At 41.7% G+C, this 22,026-nt stretch overlaps 1 long non-coding RNA gene across 1 annotated transcript in view; it reads left to right on the forward strand.

The window, feature by feature from the left end:
- Positions 1–1,574: 1,574 nt before the first annotated feature.
- Positions 1,575–22,026, forward strand: part of LOC144538575 (uncharacterized) — a 42,507-nt gene continuing 22,055 nt past the window's right edge. Inside the window, exons 1-2 of the long non-coding RNA XR_013504363.1 lie at positions 1,575–1,776; positions 9,018–9,059. This is a non-coding gene — a long non-coding RNA (uncharacterized LOC144538575). The remainder of the gene's footprint in view (positions 1,777–9,017; positions 9,060–22,026) is intronic.

Below are 22,026 nucleotides of genomic sequence, written 5' to 3' on the forward strand. Positions count from 1 at the left end.
GGATTACAGGGTGAGAAACTCAATGTTTGAAGTGCACACTGCACAGGAGACGCTTGGCGCTTGACTTTTGAGATTAAAAACGTGTATGTGTGTGTATTCAGAAAATCCCTTGAGAAGCACTTGGGACACAACTCATTAAATTGGCTGAAAATAAAAATATTTATGTGATGCAGTTGTAACACAACTGCTGGTATATTCTACACACAAAACTTTGCTCGGATTGCTCCGGTGTTGCTGAGATTTGATGTATCATAGAGGCACTAAAAAACAAGCACTGCACTTTTACAGATAATCCCCCTCTTCAAACTAGGGACCTCTCTAGTATGTTTGAGTGGCGAAATACAGTGTAAATTAGAAAAAAAAAAATAGATACAAAGCAGAAAATGAGTGTGTGTCTAGTCTGCAATGACAAAGGCCACGTTTTTCATTGATCGCTGGGCAGTGATAGGGCTGTTAGACATCTGCTCTAACTACAGTAAGCTTTACTCCGTATCACGAGTACTGAGGCATTTTATTAGTTCATGATGAGATACTGAGGCATTTGTATTACTGAAAATTGAGTAAAACTTTCCATTTACTTGAGCTATTATATTACCTGTTATCTTAACCAATGTATTCAAATAATTTCTCAGCAAAAGTGTGTATCTACATCTACTAGTCAGGGTGGACAGGATAATGTAAAATTGTTTTCACATCTGCTGTATTACAGAAATGTAGCCTATGATGAGTAGGTCACTCTTACATAAACTACATTTGTATGAGAATCAGAATCTACCTGAATTTACCCTACAAATAGTAAATGACCTTCATGTCCACTTCTCTCATTTCTTTGCTGTATATATCTATATCTAACATTATTAATTATACAATTTAGATAAATGTAACTAGATGCATTAGAGTGGAGACCTACTCAACACAGCAGATGTGTGGTATTGATCCTGCTATTGAAAATGTGTGCACCGTCCTAGCATCAAATACATAACCCATTGCAGTGTGTGTGTGTGTGTGTGTGTGTGTGAGAGAGAGAGAGAGAGAGAGAGAGAGAGAGAGAGAGATGTTTAGACCTTCAAGATTCAACCTAGCCAGAAATTATAGTAAACAATATGACAGACTCACAGTGTGTGGGTTTCAGAATTCCAAAATATTAACCTTGAACTTTGCAGTCATTGGACTCCAGCAAAGCCACTGCAGCCAATTGCACGGCAGCACCGTGATTCTCCACACAAACAATTATCAAAAACGAAAGTGGGCCAGATAATTATTTTTTTTTTCCTGCAAACGTTACCAGTCAAAACCCTTGTTGGCTGGTGATAACTTGCAGTCCAGCCTTACGCACAGTGGAGTGGAGTGAGTCAGACTCGCCATGCAGCCGCGCGGTGATATTGGGGACAGCCTGCGCAGCGGATGAAACAGATGAAAAGATTTCGCCGGGATGTGTATAATCCCGTCCTCGCGAGTCACGACAGTCGTCAGACCACCTCGTAGATTATAACTCGGTTGAGGATCACTTTCTAGGCTATTAAAATGAAACGAAGAGCGGCGGTGAGGGGGGGGGGGGGGGACGCGAACGCAGCGAAGGTGACAGTCACACGCACCGCTCTTTAAGTGCGCTCCTCCTGAGTAAAGTGTCATTTCTGTGAAGCGGCAAAACAACACGCAGCAACTACACTGCCGGGAAGAAATCCTTACTGCACCGCTTTTTTCCTTGGGTTTTCCCACTCGTGCCTGTTGCATAAAGGAGGGGACCTGCAGCAGCTGACAAGCGACGGACACATGGTAGGCCTATGTTATTCTGCCAAGTGGTCGGCTCCAACTTTCTTTCCTCGTTAAAAATTGACATAAAATCCACGTGTCCGGCCAAGTCGTTCACATATTTAAAAGCCGTAGGTTTGTCTCTGTTATTGGAGATACTGGATATTATTGGAGCTCAGCTGTCTTTTGATGCCCAGTCATTGTTTAGGCCTACAGAGATTATTCTGAAAACTGCAGTCAAAATTATGATGTGTTAATTCTATTTGCAGGACACATCACCCTATATGGAAAAATCACTATAATATTCCTATAATATTCCTATAGGGACTTGTAGTGTGTCTTTGGTGCTCAATACTGACTTTGTAGTGACATTATCTTCATTTTCTTTCTGTGTTAGTTTATTATAATAGGCTATTCCTATAACATGTCTTTAGGAACCTATAGTGTGTCTGTAATATTACATAGTGAGTTCATAGTGACTTTATCATACTTTATGGTATTTTTTAATCTAATATGGTATATAGGATTTTCTGTGATACATTTTTTAAACTGTAGCTGTATGATATTTTGGGGATTTTGCTGTGTTACCTGTATAATATCTTTCTAAAGTGTATTACTGGATTACTATATATAGTTGCTTTTCTCAGTAGTGGTAGTTTATTCCCTGTGTGTCATTAGGATGTATTGGTAAATGCTGTATTTGTGTCCCTTTCTCACATCAGTTAAAGGGCAGTTTCCATTTCCAACAAAGTGATACTGTCTAAGTGAAAGCGCAGGTTGTATTGCTGTTTGTTGGTTGATGTCATGTGGTGTCAGGTTTACTTTCCTGGGTGTAAAGCTTTTGTTCAAATCAACAGTGTTTAATTAAGGTTCAGTCAGTGTATTTTTGGTCAGCTGATTAGTCCAAATATTAACATGGCTATAGCAAAGAGGAATTAAATACATGCAGGCTAAATAAAGTTTCCAGAATGGTTTTTAGTTTTGCTGTATGCTCCTGTTTAAAATCCCAAACTAGAGAGATAATTTTATAAAACAGATCTCTTTCTCTGATAGATTGATTTAGAAAATAGATATAAAGATATATAAAAAAAAGACCAAAGAGCTGATAACCTGTTCTTCTGACCTCCGTATGTTTGCTCTCTCTCTTTTTTTTTGTTGTGACTTTCAAGACTATTCTGTGTGATAGTGCAGTCTGAGACAAATTCTACAATAAATCAATCAATCAATAAATAAAATAATGTGGGAAAATTGATAGTTCAATAATTTTGAAGAGGTTTCATGCACAAAAAAGTGGAGCAGAGGTGCAGCGTTAAGAGTTCAGAACTCCCTTTGAGAAATTTGGTCAAACAAAACACTGAAACATGATTTACTGTATTCAAGTGTGGCAGTTTGGTCAGGCAGACTTTTTTTTTAAAGAGAAAATATCCAATTAGAAATTATTCAGAACATTAAGACATCAAGTTAAGACATCAATCTGAAAATAAGTAATAAAACTGTTGCTTCTGGCGTGTGTGTGTGAAACTTTGGTACCAGAAGATTTAATATCTTGTGTTGGTGCAGAAAATGCATCAATGACATAATCAGAAGGGAATTGGGGAAGAACCAGATCCTGAAATTATAATAATATAAAGCTAATTTATTTGAATCATATGTATATTTCTAAAATTTCAAATAAAGTCGGATTTGAGTTGTGGAGAGATAACATAAAATCAAAACTTAGATGATTTTTCCTCCTATTTTCTGATGATTGCATCCCTCTGAATCAGGTGTTCCCAACCTTTTTTATTTGTACATGACCCCATTTTGAGGCTGGAAAATTGTGACCTGTGACCCCCAGCATTCAAATGAAGCTAATGTTGTGAGCTGTCACTGACACCTGTGTATAACCAGGCTGCTTGGCTTTTACCGTTCCTTCTGTGCAGTTCAGAAGCCGTTGATGGAAGTTTGTCATTTCAAAATGACAATATCTTGGACGTCAGACATTTTTAAAGTCATTTTAGATGAGTTAGGAATTTTTCTTGTGACCCTGTTTTCTTCTCGGGACCAACAGAAAAGCCTGTTCTAAGTAAAACCACACACAATAAATTCTATAAAGCATTATTATTATGGGCTCTATTATTCTTCATAGGACCTCCCCCCTAGGGAGGTCAGAGGTCAGGCTCTGGTAGGGATTCGGTGTCTTGCTCAAAGACACTTCAGCGGGGCGGCCGCTTGCCAACACAGGGTTTGATCCTGGGTGCTACAGTTGAAGGACGGTCCCTCTAACCGCTTGGCCACCTTGCTCCCTAAAGGTGCACCGCTGCTTTTCTGTATTTACAGTTGTTGATTAGCAACGTCTGGAACAACATGTAGAATACCCTTGTTTAAAACAGTTGAAATGCCCTTCTGCTTTGTATCATACAATATATAACACATTTTGTGGCCAGAAAACTTTGGCATCCCCCGACCAGCACGACCTGCTCAGAAACACTGTTGCTGTTATTATTATGCCATTAGTCCTTGAACTCTTGCGTCATTCTGAAGTGATTTGACTGATTGCTATCCTCTTTTTTTATGTATTCACCCACAATTTTCAGCTCATTGATTTTCTGTTTTCTGCGACAGCATTAGAAGTTATATAATATGATTCGGCCGGCTTATGCTCATATCCAGCCTCCCTGCCATCGTCCAAACATATTCATGCCTCGCTCCAGACGTGCGTGTAAAGTGCACATCTCCATCTCCTGAGGCTGCCTTATTCCTGCCTGTTGTTCAGTTGTTCCTTACTGCCTTTAGGGCTCTTTAGCCGGGGAAAATTGTGTACAACTCATTGGCTTAACATGAAGTAAAACATTCATCACGTTAAGTATAATTAACCAAAGATTGTGGAGTGTGATCTGATGAGTAAGCAAGGTCCCAACACTAATTTGTGTGATGATAATGATTTGGTCTGACTGTAAACTAACTAACAATGTGATAATGATAACAGCAGCACCCACAACACACACGCGCGTACACACACACACACACACACAGACACACCCGCACTCCCCCTTCCCAAACACTCTCACAATAACTTGGGGTGAATTCACATTTTTCCCATCTCATGGTCCTCGTTGAGCTTAGCGATGGCTTTCATGCCTCTTATTTTTCACTGATCGTTCTTTTGATCTAATATTATGTCTGCCCCATATCACTGATGCTCTACAAAACAGCTGCACAAATATTTACTGTTATTAGTAGCAGCGTAGTTATGAGTGCATAAAAGCTTGCAGCAAAACCGTACAGAAGGCTTTTATCTTTTCCATGTAACCTAATGCTTAATATTTGCTTAGCGCAAGATCTCATTTTATTGTGGGACTCATTAAGTGTGCATCTGCAAATCCAGCCATGCTGTTCCCTGGCACAGTCTTTGGATATTATGTTATGCTCACACACAGCATAAGGAAGCCTCTAAAAGCCTTAAAGAAATGCATGTTGCATTTTTTATGCATTATTTATTTCAGGGTGTAACAGATTTCTATTCTTTTTTTTATCATTCATTGACAAGAAGCTTCAGCTATAGCTACTAATTTCAGCATAATTTATAGCATGTGATTTTCGAAGGCTGCCTTTGCTGTTGTTGAACTGGCAATGAGAAGTAAGCTTTATCTTTCTGTATTTGCCGTGCTGCAGCAGACTGTTGACTGTCACCCTTCAGTGGGAAGCAGGAACAGGTGAGCACTGTCAAGCAGCTGAGCCAGACAAGCCAATAAAGCAGCCTCAGGACACTGCTGACTGATGCACAACTTGCCTTTAGTCCTCCCTCATTCCTCATCTGTCCTGGTGCTGTACTGAGAAGTGTCGGAGTACGTGTAAAAACACTTTGTCTCCACTGTAGTTTCGAGCAGTTATTGTACAGTACAGTGTACAGTACATGTAAAATGGCACTTATCCAGCTTGGCTGTTTTTCGAACTATTTGGGTTTTTCTTGTATGTGGTTTTCCCCTATGACTTTGAAAATGTCTTTTTAAAGTAGTGCATGTTTATCTGTGTGTCTGTGTTTGGGGCTTTTATGTGCATGACCTAATTCCACAGCGAGCAAAGAATCCGCAGTGATGGCTGCTTTCCGCCGTGTGTATGTGTGTGCACGCGCACGTGTGTGTGTGTGTGTGATTGAGCGTGCACGCACCCTCCTCCCTCCCCCATCGTTTCCTTGTAGGAGCCGACAGAGAGCACACTAAGTTCATCTAAGGACAGGGAAATGCTTTTCTTTCCAGTGTGAATCATTTTGGAAAAATGAGCCTCTGGACTGAATTGCCCCAGCAATTTGGCATGTTTCTCCATTCTGCTTTATTGTCTATTTTGGCTGAACTTGCAGTTCTTCGTTTCACTGCCAAGAAAACTTCAGGTCCTATACAGCAGGCAAAGCCAGTTCCTGAGTCAACCGCGTCCTGTAAGCAAATAAAATATATCTCTGTAGAATGCTGCCATTGCTTCCTGTTTAGTTGTGAATTCCAAAGGGAAATGAGCGAGCCGGGTCTGTACATCCAGCGCACAGCTATAACTCTACACACCAAGAGAATGCCCTTCTTTAGGCTTTAGACCTTCAAATAAAATTACACAGGGAAATGGACACTGGTTCACTTTTTATACAAGGCTTTTTATACTTGGCTTGTGTATATTCAGACCCCCTTCTCCTTTTTAAAACCCATTTTCTCAGCACAACTTTAAGCCTTGGAGCTATCTGCTCACGCACTCAACAGTCATGCAGTTTGGAAAACAAAACTCTGCAGTGCAGTGAAAAGAAAGTGTGAGAGGGAGCGGTTTTGGGATGTAGACAAGGAGGGAGGGAGGGAGGGGGTAGTTTTTAATTTCGCAGTCAGTCAGCCCCCCTATAATTTTGCTGGTCCCCCCATCAGAGGGAGTGGAGAGGGGAGAGGGAGTGGCCTGTGTTGAGGTTTGGATGAGCCAGTGGTGGGCTGTGGCAGCCGGCAGCTGGGTTCTCACTACCTATGTCCTCCAGCTCCAGCCTGAATTATGAAGGCTCGGGAATGGCAGCCAGCCTAATTACAATGACTGATTGCCCGTCCGTTGGCATTTCTCAGACGGTGATTGTCGTGTAGGCAGGAGACAAGGGGAAGGAGGAGGGCTATTTTTCATTGGCCTTCCCCTCTCTTTCTTTGCATGAGAACAGCCAGAGATTGAGATCTGATTGGACGGAGAGAAAAGAGATGTTTCATGATTTGGCGAGGCAGAGCTGGTGTGAAGCCAGAGACAGGTGATGTTGCGCTAATGGTGCATTGTAGCCTATTTAGTCCTTGGCACAAATTCCTAAAAATAGCTGTGTGCTACTACACCGTAGAATAAGATTTTTTTTTTTAAAGGATATATTTGATTCCAAGGCATTTTTGCTATGAAACAGTCATACCTCGTTGCCCGGATATATCTGCAATCCCATCAACAATGTTTTTGATGCTGCTAAGAATAATGCCTTGTTGAAAATATAGGAAACCTCTAACGGTCTGTAAATGTGCCAAATCATCAACCTGTTGACCTCTAACTGTGTATTTTGAACTTTTTTTTTCATCTATCCCCAGGGCATTTTGAAAAAAAAAAAAAAGAAAAAGGAGAGGTCTTGAATTGGCCATTTGTATGTCAGTCAGAGCACTCAGAGGTGTGATGTGTGTGTTAAGTGGGAGCTGGTTTGAGTTGGTCTACCCTGCTTTGTCCAGTGCTTTGGCTTTTGTTCCTCCAGTAATGAATTGTGGAAGCCTTGGCTTCAGCTGGGGTGTCTCATAGCAACTGAAAAGAGAGAGGGAGAGCTGGTAAATGGAGAAAAGGCCAGGGGAGATCATGTGTTTCTTTCAAAGGGCATGCAGACCAGACCATCGTTCGCGCATTTGATAAAGAGGAAAAACCAAACTGATGCAATTGAACGAAAACTCACTGAATCTTCTTTGTAACCGCTGTATCATTATTTATTACTTTTACTTCAAATGGCAGTATTTTAGTGCCAAGGATAACAGCATGTATTATCGGTTATCCTCTGAAATTTCTCTGATCATTATTTTTTTTTAGACGTAGACATATTTTACATCTACATAGACTGCACATGTAACATAATGCAGTAGTTTAGTGAAGCGATTACAACATATGGCGAAAACAGATGAGACAATGAAGTGAGACAGGCAGTGTTGTCCGACAGCAACAGAGACCATCCTGTGAATGAAAAGTTGGTTCAGCCTCCATGATACAAGTCCTTTCTGTCTTATTGTCCCTAAGCAAGATACTGAACCTGCTACCTGCTCCGTCCTGCCGCAGTGCTTTGACCCCCTGGTGAAATGCACATGCATGGGAGATGAATGTGTATGTGTGTGTGTGTGTGTGTGTCTCAGGCAATATGCAAAGTAACAAATTACTAATTATGCTGAGTATAATATGGCACTATACCCACCAGCACAGAAAAAATTAATGAGTAAATAAATAAAAATAAAAATTTACTGGGCCCATTTACCATTTACCCTGTCACTGGGACTGAAGAGCTCACTGTGTTCAGTAGCTGGTGATGGTGTTCCTATTTAGGCATCTTGAATATCCAGTGCCATTGTTGATTAACTGAAACCCAGTCCTTGTGTTTATTCGTATTGGTTCTCAGGTCAGCTGGCAGCTTTCACCTGAAACTCTGCGTGTGCGTATGTGTGTGCACATACACTCGCTTTGTGCATGTGTGTGAATGCATGCGTGTGTGTGTGTGTGTCTACACACGTGTGTTCACACCAGGCTAGTTTTTTATTAACCGGCGGCCAATGCTGAAGCCCGGCCATGTTTGCCCTGTGACCCAGACACTACCTGTCTGCTGCCATGGTTACAGGGACAGAGCAGGTTTAGTGGCCTGACTCCAGGGATCACTTTCCCCTGTCTTAACAATCAGGCCTGCGCCCCAGCGGCTGTAAAACGGACCAAACTGCACCCTAACGGCTAAAGGAGCTCTGCCGTGAGCCCTTGTGGCCTTTAAAGATGTCCTAAGTGCTGTGTAAGGGATTAGACCTGTGCAGCCTAATTGCTCCGGTGTCAGTGACCGTCCCTTTGTGATCTGGTTCACTTGTAGCGATTAGCTCTCATAAATGAAAGAGCCCAGGCCACGCATCGGATACAAGCTCTGAAGCACCTGGACTGAAACGCATGTCGAATCACTGTGCTTTGTCTTAGAAAGGAAAATATTTTGTCACCGACCGATCATGGTGTTTTATGCAATGGTTTGTTCACGCATACTGATAATGCTTTTCTTTCTCTTTACCATACAGACGAGTGAATGAAGAGAGAACAGAGGCCCCGAAACAATCATTGTGAGTATTTATTATATTAGTCTACATTTGAACACTCACATGTTGTAACACTGCACATGTGACACACGGTTGATTGTGCAAATGTGAAAGATGGTTGACAATGTGTTTAAGTAAGGTACAGAAGCAGCTCTGAATCCACGTTCCTTTATACTCTGGTTTTTGTTCAAAGGAGGCAGAGGTTGTCACTACTTGGAAAAAAAAAAGATCAAATAAATGCACAGCTCATACTGGCTCATTTTCTCGGTGTCACTGACCTTTGAAACAATTGAAAATGTTGGCAGGACTTGATTTGCCACCCACCCCAAGAACCTGGTCTTGACTGGCTGACCAGATTGGTGTTGACATTTTTATTGCCATTCACTGACTGTTCATTGTTATTTATGTTGCCTTTGATTTAGTGATTGAATGCTCAGTTTTAGTGCCCCGCATGGCTTCTGTGCTGAAGGCTGTGGAACTGGCTGGAGTGCCGAGGGTCAATATACTCTGGCCCAGATTTTGGTGACTTAGCAGAATCACAAAGGCCTCTCTCATTCTCTCCAGTGACTTGCAGTCTTACAGGTGTCCACCAGATGCTGCAGGCAGCCTGCAGTGTCCCTTGCACGTCATCCAATGGAGATGTAATATCCACTTCGGAGTGAAGGGTTGGAACTGTTTCCATGGCGTTAGGATTAAATGTAATTTCGTTGTGCATCATACAAAATAGGTCCCATTTTAGGCTATTAAGTAGCTTTGATGATGCATCTGTTAGAGAAAGCGGACTAAGTGGGCAGTGTGATTGAAGATGTGTCTTTAATTCAAATGGTTTAATTGAAATATCTGGAAAGCTGATCAAAGTAGAGGTCTGATATAAAATACTATAGTGTGACAATTATAGCCACTCTTTAGAAGTTAGCAGGCACTTTCAATTATAGCCATACATCAAAAGTTGTAAGAGATTCTTTAAAAAATATTCAACATCAGCGCAATGAAAGACACAGACGGAAATTAAGAACTGTCCAAATGCATGTAAATAACGTAAGTGCATGCACACTGTGCTGACAGTATTATGTATCTTGTGTAAAAGCCGTGCGGATAAGAGAGACGGAGGGTTGTATCTCATCTCGAGCAGAGCAACTTAACAGTTAACTTAGGGAACAAAGCGAGCCCTGCCACAAAGCATGCTGGGAAGCTTGGCTGCCGGTGAAAGTGCCTGCTAACTTCCAGAGAGCAGCTCTGAAAATCCTTGCTAGGGCTGAAAATGAAGTTTGAAAGTAGAAATGAGAGGAGCAACAAAGGAGAGAGCGCTCATAGCTGTAGGCTCAGCCTTCTCTTAAAGAGATATTACCAAAACATTCCTCAATCATGCAGAGGGAAATGGTGCCGTACAGTGCAGTGCTGTTTAACAGTACAGTAACAATTCACTTCTTACCTTTATTATTATGGTCACATTTGGTTTTTACTTGAATTGGCGTTGCATGATTTGACCAAACTTCTCACCTTTGTGGTATCAATCCTAGAATTAAGTTTTTGATCCACATTTTTTGCTGCAACATAAATATTTCAAATAACCAGAGAGAAACCAAGAGAAAATAGCAGATGAAAAATGTTACATATGATTATACTGTAAGTTTGACTGCTTACCTCTAATTACCAATAAGCATTAAAAACAATTTGCGATACCAAAAATTAGACACACAGATATGGAGATTTGGCTTTAGTTTTATAGAATTAGAGTTAGATTAGTATTATAGATTTATGATGCTTAATTTGGCTCTTAAATAACACTAATACACATAAAATACCATTACTATGCCTTTGTGCTACAGTGATGTCTCAGAATGTGCTCTTGATTAAACCATCATTGTGTTGTTGGTACAGCAGTTTCAAAATGAGTCTTCCACCTACAGAAAACTTGAAGTAAAAAACCTACAAAAACTCATCTGCTAGACTTTGTTGACAGCTGATAATAACACTGTTGATTGATGAAGCAGAGAAAATAATCAAACAATGTCTCTCAACTAAATGAAGCGTTACAGCAGCGGTATTTCCATTTTTCATTTAGCTGGTGCTCTTATCCAGAGCCATGAGTGAGCAGGAAGGGGCTTCAGTGTCTTGCTCAAGGGCACTTCGACAGGATGCACGGCTGATGATGGATACATGTTTGTTGTTGCAGGGATCGAACCTGTGACCTTTTGGTTATGAGATTTTCTCTTTAACCGCCAGCCACCCTTCTAGGAGGAAGCAGCTAATGGGTAGATAACCTGTACAGCAAGGGGTCATTCTATCAATTCAGGAAATTGATTTTTTTTGTCCTTTATTTATCCAGAGAAGATGGACTAAGGACACATGCTCTTTTTCAGCATCGCCCTGCTTCACATTCAGAGTTCCACACATTCACACCTCGGAGCTGCTAGCTTTCTAATGTCGGCCACTGAGCAGCTCCACTGGAGCAGTTGGGGGTTAAGTGCCTTGCTCAAGGGCATGTCAACAGTAGCTGTTGAAGGAGGGGAGAGCCTCTCTCATTCACTTTCCTCGCCCAGTTTTGCCCAGCTGGTCCGCAATTCAAACCGATGACATCAGGACGTTTCTCTAATCTCTTGGCTACCGCATTCAGAAAATGGAAATCTTTCACTATTCAACGGTTCTTACATCCAGTCCGTCAGGAAAATATAGAGAATTAATTTCATGTTATTACTATTATTATTATGATTATGTTAATTGCAGTTTCAGTTTGCGTTTTGAACATAGTGTATTGAAAGTGCGTTGACCCCAGCCCCGCAGTACAGTGTGTGCCTGGCAGTGAAACAGTGGCAGTGCCCATTAGAGGACTGCGGCAGTGGTGGTGGTGGTCAGCTTTGTGTAGGGGAAGCAGCCAAGGCGAAGCTCCATACAGTGGCAGGCAGCCTGGAGGGTCCTGAGCCTTCACAGCTCCCCGTTTGGCTCTCACACTTTGTGCCATTCAGAGCCCAGACCGTATATTCACCCTGCTCTGGGCACTCCACCATTGTGAGAGCGAGCTCATTTGAATAGCCTTCAGGATTTCGAGTGCGAGCAAGTCAGCGCTATTTGCATTTGTTCTAGTCTCGAAGGTTTTACAGGTCAATTGAGACAGGCGGGGAAATCGAACACACGTTTTCCTCTTCATCGTCACCTTCATCGTCTTCTTCTCCTTTGTTTCACCCAATCTCTGATTCTATTTTCCCAATCTTTCCTACTGTGTCTCCAGTCCTGTTTCACTGAGTGTACAAAATATTAGGGCCACTTGCTCTTTCTCAGAAGAATCCAGGTGAAAGTATGATCCGTTGATTTGAGTTAAATCCACTTCAGTCAAAGGGAGATGTAGATCAGGGGGAGAAGACAGTTTAAAATGTATTTCTTACCTAATGTCTTATACCTTGTGTAAAGGACTTTGAATTGCCTATGTGTACGAAATGTGCTATATAAATAAACTTGCTTTGCCCTGCCTTGCCTTGCATTAAAGACGGGTTTTTAAGCATTTAGGCAGTTGGAACATTGATTGTACTGAGGAGGATGCAACTGAATATTAGGAATGTGGTCCTAAAATGTTGTATTACGCTGTACTTAAACCCTATTCCTCTTTACTCTCCGTCTTACTCAAGTCCACATCCATATTTCTCTCCCTCTCCCTCTCTGTTGATTAAGGGGCAGAAATACCTTTGTTGGCATCTAGGGTAGCAGCTGGGGATCAGATAGAGGAGAGAGGGGTGAGTGCCAGCCTTTCATTCCTGGCCTGCTGGCAGGCAGACTGCAGGCGGGCCGGGCATGGGTTAGGGCAGAGCCAGCAAACCAAGACAGCACTCAGACAAAAACACCTAATCACTTTAATTAGCCTAAGCCTACCTTGTTGGGCTCTCCATCAGGTTTGCTTGTGTGTGTGCATGTGTGAGTGTGTGTGTGTGTGTGTGAGAGAGAGAGAGAGAGAGAGAGAGAGGGGGAAAGAGAGGGAGAGAGTCACTAATTGTAAGTCACTCTGGATCAGAGCGTCAGCTAAATGGCTAAAATGTGAACCGTTGAGTGTGTTGTTTGTGTGTGTGTGAACACAGAGGTGCATATGTTACGGTAAATGTGGGAAAACAGTACTGTGAATGTGTATATTTACCAACTGTATGTGAATGTACAGTACGCAGTTACTGGTAAATATGCACACCTACCAGTGGGCGGGAAATGTAAACATTTCCCAGGGCAAATCTGGTAAATCTGGCACATTTCCCGGTTAATGTCGGTAGAAAACGCTAGTCACAGCATGAGGCTCTCTCACTGTCCTGTAATGACGTTTTGTTGTCTGTACAATGTACCACATGGCCAAATTACCCCTTCAGATTGGATTCTGATGTAACCTGCGGTCTCTGAAGCTTGGGAGATTCATTCATGTAACACTGCAACATCGTAAGGTAAAGTTAGCCAGCTTTTCTATAATGTTATTAAAATTCTCCATGGATACAAGAGGGACAGCTTTGCAGAAAAACTAAAAAGGAAACACTGACAGTCGCAAATGGTAAATGTATACATTTAAAAAGCAATATAATCCCGCACACTGTCTAAACTTGCATAATTCTTTATTGCGATGTTTTGGTCATATAGAACCTTCATCAGGCAATTTTGGATTTATGCCTGATGAAGGTCCTATATGGCTGAAACATCGCAATAAAGTATTATGCAAGTGTAGACCGTGCTGGATTATATTGCTTTCTCAGTATCTACCTTTTTGTCCTGGTTTCTGTCACTCAAGACTTTTCGGTGTGCAAAAATTATTTTTCTTTAAATGTATACATTTGCCATTTTCCCACACATACCATAACACTTACACGTATTTGTCTGTCTGTCTTTGCTTTTGCATTCATGTTTGTACATCCATGCTTGCTGACATTCGTATGTTGACAACTCTCAGCTCGGCGCAAGTGTATCCCATAAGAATGGATTTAGCCTCATGTGGAGGGGTAAAACATGCCTGAGTGTCAGTGTGGGGGGTGTTGTCCATCTGTCCGCTGGTGAAAAGGGCCATATGACTGTGCACTGGCAGGAGAGGGGTCTGTCTGGCTGGAGCGTTGAGATGTCCTGGTCAGGACGTGACGTCTTCTCAGCAGACGGGATGCCAGTGGGAGTCGCCCTATCTCTCTGGGGTGAGGAGGTTCCAGGATAGAGTGGAAACATTTACATTTGTATTTTAGGCATTTAGTTGATACTTTTACCCAGAGCAAATAGAATAACTGCAACAATAAAATAGCTTAATCTCCTAAAATGCCAGAAGGACAGAGACCAATAAGGACTACAAGAGTCAAGGCCACAACACCCAGATACTAGATAGTAGAATAGACTGTAACCAACACTCGTTGGAAGCACATTAACAGTTTGACATCTGACGTCAAATCTCGTATCACCTTGATCAATCATATGATCAGTTACCCCAGCATCAGCCCCTTGACAGCGCGGATGTGGTTCAATGATAGCATACCTGGGTCAAATTATATTTGCACATTCTGTTTGATTGTTAAACCTGTTAGGAGTATCTGTTGGTTTGGGTTTTAAAAAGCAGGCTCACAATTTCTTTTCTTACCCAGGATAGTATCAGGTAACTTGTCCTTTTCAGAACAGTATGCTGAAATGACATGACTCTCAAATACTTTCCTGTAATGATCTCAACTTTCTGGCACTCAGCTGTACCCATATGCTACTCCAGGCTGGTTAAAACAAACGCCAGTGATTATTTGCAAATAGTTTTTGACCCCAGTCTGGTTGATAGACAGTAGATGGTGCTCTCTCTGAGATCCCAGTAGGGTTACCAGTCTCCGTATCCTCCTAGTAGGCCTTGTGGCCCCTCCTCCCTAATGTCTGAACCTGGCAGGACCAGGGCAGCTTGGTTCTCCTTTACCACGCCCCCCTCCCCCCCACCAGACACAGTGATGGCACTCAGTGCCAGAGACACCCCTCCCCTCCCCTCCCTTCCCTTCCCCAACACTCTTTTCTCCTCCCCTCCCTCCCTTCCCTCTCCGCCGCAGGCAGACCCAGGCATGGGATCTCCATCTGTGCACAAAGGAGCCTCCTCTATCTGCATACGCTGCACATAAAAGGGCCTTTTGTCATGAGCTCCGCACACATGACCGTCCGCCTTTCACCCCGCTGAAAAAAAAGATCACTCTCTCCAGCAACCCAGCCCCACCCCCAACCCCAGACTCAACCCCATCCCCCCACCCCCACCCCCTGCCAGAGTTTCGTCTGCAGGGAGGGAGGGAGGGAGGGAGGGAGAGAGGGGGAGAGAGAGAGAGATCCACTCTGAACTTTGTCGAATAGGGACAAGCATCAGTTGGTGCTGCCTCCATCACTGCTGCAAAGTCCTTTTTTTCCTCTTTTTCATTTCCCCGTTTTTTTGCGTCTGCGTTCTCTTTTTGTCTCGCCCGGTGTCCTTGTGTGCACTCACTGTGAGGCATTACAGCATCTGCCATACTGAAATATGGATGTGCTCTCGATTTTGCTGTCTCCCTTCCTTTCTGCAGTCTCTGACATTTAAGGGGCATTAGTGGTTGGTTCTGTGCCAGGTTACCCCCCCTCCCCTCCCCATTACAGAGGCACAGGCTCAATTGACAGCAGTCCGAGAGCTGATGCTTTTCTCTCCCTCTCATTTTGGTGCCTCCTGCCTTTTAACCCCTCTGCCCCATGCTGCTCAGCAGAGCCAGAGGTATCTGTGATGAGGAGAGATAATGACAAAAATTTGTCTGTAGGCGTAAGAAGCGTATCAAGACGGGACGAGGTAGATTTCTCCACGGTTGTGAGACGAATGGGCTGCGTGCCATTTTGGCTTCGAATGATGACAGATATTGGTGTTGAGGGATATGGTGGAGTCAGGGTGGGGACGGAGCAAAGATACAGAGACGGGCTAATACACACTGTCAAGTGCACGGGTGCTGCCACGAAAACGCTTTCCTCAGCGTTTCCTTTGAAACGCACACGGCCCTGATGCCTTGCTCCCGGCCAAACGAGTGTGGATTTTGGAAAGCCCTCCAGCTCATCTTGCTGTCGCTGCACACAGGCCTGTGGCGGAACGGAAGGATAAGATTGACTTCTCCCTCCACCGCCATGTCCTCTGCGTGACCCCCTCCCTCCCTTGGCTGGTGTGAGAGGTCAGGGGCTGTCATGTCGCAGTTTCCCCGGGGCTGTCCACACCTTTAGCCTGATGATGATGGGCGGACCAGGGAATTGTCACACACAGCCTGGTCAGAACGGTTTAGCATAAGCAGAGCTTGTGTGTATAATTTGCACACAGGGACTCTGAATGGCAGTAAATATATTTCAGAGGAATTTGGCACCAGTAAAGTGTAATATAGTGGGTGTGTAAACACTTCATCTGTGGCCATGATCACAAGGAACAGGGCTACTTTCCCCCTCAAAAGTTAGTAACATGAGACGTGTACAATGTTGGCACCAAAAGTATTTTCTTTGAAATGTGTAGCATGTATTAAACACATATTATGTATTTTGCTCTTCTTACAAATAATAATATTTTACGGGAATTGAAAAAGCCACTAAATTTACAGAAATAGCCCACTGAGTAATAAAACCTGTGTTTACGCAGCTGTCCCATGAAACACTGCTTTAATCCCACATAGATAAGTATCCTTCTGCTAATAACATTCGGCACATCAATTACAGTCTGTCCGCCAAAGTGGAATTAAACTAATCAGTTTTATTTTCAGATCACTTTCAAATCTCTGTCAATACTGTTTCCATTTTAAAAGGAGTACATACAGTATCGCTTGTGAGATAGATTCTGTGTCACAGATTTTTAGGTGCGCAGAAAGTTTTGTAACAGGTATCAAGCTCATTAAATGGCACTGAACTGGACCTGTGTCTAGAATATGTCTTGCCTCACTTGTTGGCATCTTTGATTAGAGCTGCTTTGTGTCAAAGGTAACTTCACTGTGGTCATGGGAAGAGAGAAAGTGCCAGGAAGTGATTCAGGGGCTGAAGGCATGAAGAGGAGAGCATGTTATGAAATGGATAAAGCGTATTAGGTGCGTGTTTGGCTGTACTCTGTAGACCAAGGATGCTAGGGAGAGTGTGTGAGAAAACAAAACAGCATGCAGACAGTGTGTGTGAGGTAGTGAACGACTGAGTGCGTACAGTTGGACTGCTGGACTCCTTGCGGCCCCGCTGCGCCGACACAGGCGTTGTGACGTGGCCCCTAAAATGCCAGGCCTGCCCGCTCTTGGCTTGGTGTTGAGGAATAATAAAACAGAATGGCCCAGGCTGTTTAAAGTAGGCATTAGCAGCCCTCAGGGGAAAACTGCAGAGGGGGAGTTCAGGTATGTAGAAGCCCGGCACAGGCTGGTCAAGTGGACAGAAAAGGAGAATTTACTTCTTTTATTGTTACGCACCACTGACTCCGGAGAATTTGTCCTAGCACCTCAGTTAATGTTTCTGCTTTAGATCAATATGTTCACAGTACGGTTTAGATAACATCATAATTAGTAATGATCTCTATAGCTGAAATTATACAAAGCTTTTATTAAATTCAAATATCTCCAATGATTACCAGAACGATCTGGCTATTACAATTATAATAAAGGGTAAACGGCATTAAAAGATGTATTTCAATGAATAATAGGGAAGGAAATTAGAAATTGTTACTTTAATATCAGATGATTTTGTATTTTGTTCATTCTGACCTCACATAATAAAATATAGTTAAGTGCTTTCTTCTTATATATTGAAGTTTTCTCACAGAATCTGACAGAAAATGGAGTTCTTGAGGCTTTGACAGTATTTGACTTATTTCAGTGTCTGATTTTAGTACTGTAATATCACAGGACTGAGGAAATGCACATAAAAACCTTATAATGGAAATAAGTAGTATTTCAGTCAAAAATCAAAGTCTACACCGAGTGTGCAATATCACAACTGTCCTCCTAATACTGATTTGCTCGCCTTTTTGCAAAGTCCATGTCTCAATTGTCTCAATGCATAAAAAGCCTTTCTTAATCCATCTTCTCTCTCTCATCTACATCTTCCCTATGTGCTTTAAATGGATTTAATAAGGAAAATCATTAAGGGATCACAGTTTTCACAGGGATTCATCTGGTCCATCTATTTCGTAGAAAAAGCAGGCGGTCCTAACATTTTTTACACTCGTGTATATCTTGTTAACAACACTTAAAAATCCAATCCGCCATCACTCTTATTGATATCATAGATTGATGTGTGTTTCTTGCCTCAGCTGCCCTAGTTTGATGCTGCCATACTAAAGCTGCCCTGGTCCTGGACAATATGTTTGGCTGTTGAGGGGCCGCCAGAAGTAGTCGTTAGTTACAGTTAGGGTGCGTCCCTTTTTGGATAGGTTGTCCACTCCTCGGTCTGATATCGAATAGGGTCCATATTTTTCTGCATGTTCCCAGGAGAAGCTCTCCCTCCCTCCTTTTCTCTCTGTCTCTCTTCCCTTCCTCCTCTTCTTTCACAATCCTGGGGGAAACAGCAAGGTGAGTGACCAAAAATATAGTCTTTATGCCTTTTTTTATTGTTAACATTAATGGATACACTGCATTCAATCCGTGTATAATTTCTGTTGCTTTAGAATATAGCTTTAAAACGATTGAATGATGAAAACGCAGCTCAAATAATGAATTAAGATGTCTGTTGATTTTGTATGTAAATGTATTAAATGTGGGGGCAGCAGATCAAAAGCTAACCGATACGTGTTTGGCAAATGTAAAATCAATGCTCTGCTTTGCGCTCTGAGATTAGAAGAGCACATTGTAAAACATTTCACAGGCACAACAAGAAGTCGATTGAACTGAATTTCAACAGAACAAAAGTCATTAATCAAACACTTTAATTCATGCTGTTACAAACTGTGAACTAATTTTGAAAAGCCTCATATGTTTTGAAATATGCTACTCAATGATCAGACGATATGATCCTGGGAAAAAAAACAACTATTTATATTGGCATTAATAATAAGAATAAATTAGATTAAGTTAATAGCTCTGACAACAAACTCTATTAATTTGTGTTCATATTGAAATGCTAATGGTTATACTGTACTTGCAGATGCAAACATGTAATTCAGTTAAAAGGTGGTCTTTCAAGAAATAAACATGGTTATATATGTTTCTGCACTGGTTGAAAAACTCTTATACTTTATCACTTTGAAAAAATTCATTTAACAGCAAGCTTTGAAAAGTAAATATAAAAAGCCATATATTTAGCAAATGTTGTCCTCGTTTCATATTTACTACTGATGTGTACTTCTGGCCATGGAACAATAAGATTTTGTACTTTATTAGATTAACATTTCTTTTTTGGGAGATGACTTGCACATTTTTATGCACCAAAGCAATGATGCATAATTTTCAGTTGCAAAATTAAATACAGTGGTAAAAAATATGATGTTAATTATAAGAATCATAAAACATTATCCTTTCACAGTTGACATATCTTTTTTTTTTTTTTTCCCAATCATTCATTCTTTCTTGCACCTTTAAGATAAAGTTAAAATGGAAAAAAACAAAAACGGGTGTATATATATTTCAAAGATTAAATAAACTGTCTTTTTTTGTCATGTTATATCACTAATAAATTATAACCTAACATGAGTTTCAATCAGCTTTTTTAAAATGATACAGGTGGGCAGCACTTCATGAGGAAGCTATTTCGGTCAGTAGTCGGTTGTAAATAGTCTTTTTCAATAGCTTTTCATCCCAATAACAAATCCAAAATGTTCTGTATTTTTCAATGCTTTTTTATAGCAAAACAGATTTATTTGTTTTGTAATAATTGTCATTTTTTTTGCCAAAGGTCCAGAATGTATGCAGCTATTTAATTGTATATTTCCAACAATTACGCCAAAGCGTTGCTCAAGTTGAATACACACCGATTTTACCTGTGAAGAAAACTTGTATAATTTTTCAGCCTTTACACAAACATGACCTTGACCTTTATCAGAAAGCAATCACCAATAAATGCTTGATATTATCATTGTATTTTGTGTTCCTCTTGTTACATTTAGGAGAGCAAACGCAAGCGATCTCATTACGAGTTGTAATTTGTAAGAAAGCAAACGTGAATGATGTTCGATTGTAATGTATAATGGTTTTTCCTCTTTCTGGACACGTAGGGTTAAGTCAGCTTAGCACGACGACATTTTGCTGTTACCTCTCTCCTGATTTACAAGTAATGATTGAATAGCATGGCAGGAATAGTTTGTGAGGAAAACGTTGCTTGCTTGCTTTTCATCATATAATATTATCTGGGACATCAATACTGCGCATGTCTTGTGTCCACCATTTTGTGATCAGAACTTTATGCACATGCCCCCATTTTATGAACTTCGGTACAACACGTGCTTTGTAGTCGATGACCTCGAAACCGATTTATTTCAAACGTTTCTTCTTAATTAATGTTATATTTATTTGTAATAATTACTCGATTTATTTTCATTTATATGCATCTTCAAATATATCAAATATTACTTGCCGATGCTGATGAAAATGCCTCTTTTTCAGACATGAACAAGCAACAGAACTGCAAATATTGTGCAGTGATTATATTGCATCATTTATTCATGTGTGTTCAGACAGAATTATTATTTTCAAGCTGTGGTGCCCCCAGTTGTGATACTCTTCATTCTGTGTCTGTTGACTGGTGTGTGTGTGTGTGTGTGTGTGTGTGTGTGTGTGTGTGTGTGTGTGAGAGAGAGAGAGAGAGAGAGAGAGGGAGAGAGAGAGCAGAAAGTGGCGGTCACAGTCGGCTGCCTGAGGTGACGGGCGGGGTCAGAGGTCAGGCTGTGTTAATAAGACGTGATGTGCTGCCCTGGGACCTCCGTCCCATGGGGGATAACCCCCTAATCGGCATTAGTTAATGTGTTAGTAATCTTTACCTTCTTAAAGCAAACAGCAGTGGAACATTCAATGGGCCTGCTTGGCCTCCCGTGTAACGCTTTTGACCTCGGGGTCATGGCCTTTGTTCCCTGCTCGATGGGGAGTGCCCTCAGAGGTCTCGGGTGTAATAGAGAAGTTGTTTAGACACGTGCGGGGCTTAAGCAAGACCACCTCATAGACTCTGCTCCTGCTCCTGGAGAGTGAGTAAAAACTCTTTCATCCTAGCGTAGGGCTGCACTTGTGGTTAGCTTTTATCCCCTTGAATCAGTCCCTTAGAATATCAATTGTTTCTATGTGCCACATATCATGTCTGGCGTGTTGATGTAGTAGTGGTTGCTGACCAAGCACAGAAGCAGCCCACCCCGCCCCCCGCCCCCCCCCCCCCCCCCCCCTTGATGGTCGCAAATGACTGAGTGCGGATCTTGTTTGTCTTTGCGGATCCCCTGCCCACTGCAATTTCATATTCCTCCGGCTCTCCTCGTTGCTTCCTGTAGCTCGAGACACTATAGGAAAACAAGCAGTGTTATGTGGCCTTGCTCCCCTTACATGACCTTTTGTGTAATACACAGTGTTCAGCATGTCAGCGTGCCTCAAAAATGTCTTTAAGATACCATGGGACATTTTAAATATATGTATGTAGTATGTTTAGCAGGCTATAGCACACATATGAGACCTGGAGCTCATTCAATGTGAGTGTGAGAAAATGAAATTGTTTGTTCAATGCCCTGATATCTATGTAATCATTTTAACATAATAAATCTAATTCATACGTATAATATATTCTTGAAATTCAAATGATATCTCCTAACTATTTTGAACATATTCATTTCATTGTGGAATATTCCTAATTGTTCTGCTTACTCGTTATAAGATAGGACAACAGCTGCTATTATGGATTTCAGTGGTTGTTTGTAGCTTTTTGCAAAATCAATAAAAATTGTACAGTTCACCAAGCAAATTTTGTTTTGAAAATCACAGTCAAATGACGTCGGGCAGAGTCGATGACATGGCGTCGTCTGCCATTTTGTTTCACATCGTTTTATCAATTGGCCTGAACGACATGTAGATGAGAAGCTGTGGCTTCTCTCTATTTTAATAGT

Source organism: Centroberyx gerrardi, chromosome 4 (genome assembly GCF_048128805.1).
Source record: "Centroberyx gerrardi isolate f3 chromosome 4, fCenGer3.hap1.cur.20231027, whole genome shotgun sequence".
Taxonomy (NCBI): domain Eukaryota; kingdom Metazoa; phylum Chordata; class Actinopteri; order Beryciformes; family Berycidae; genus Centroberyx; species Centroberyx gerrardi.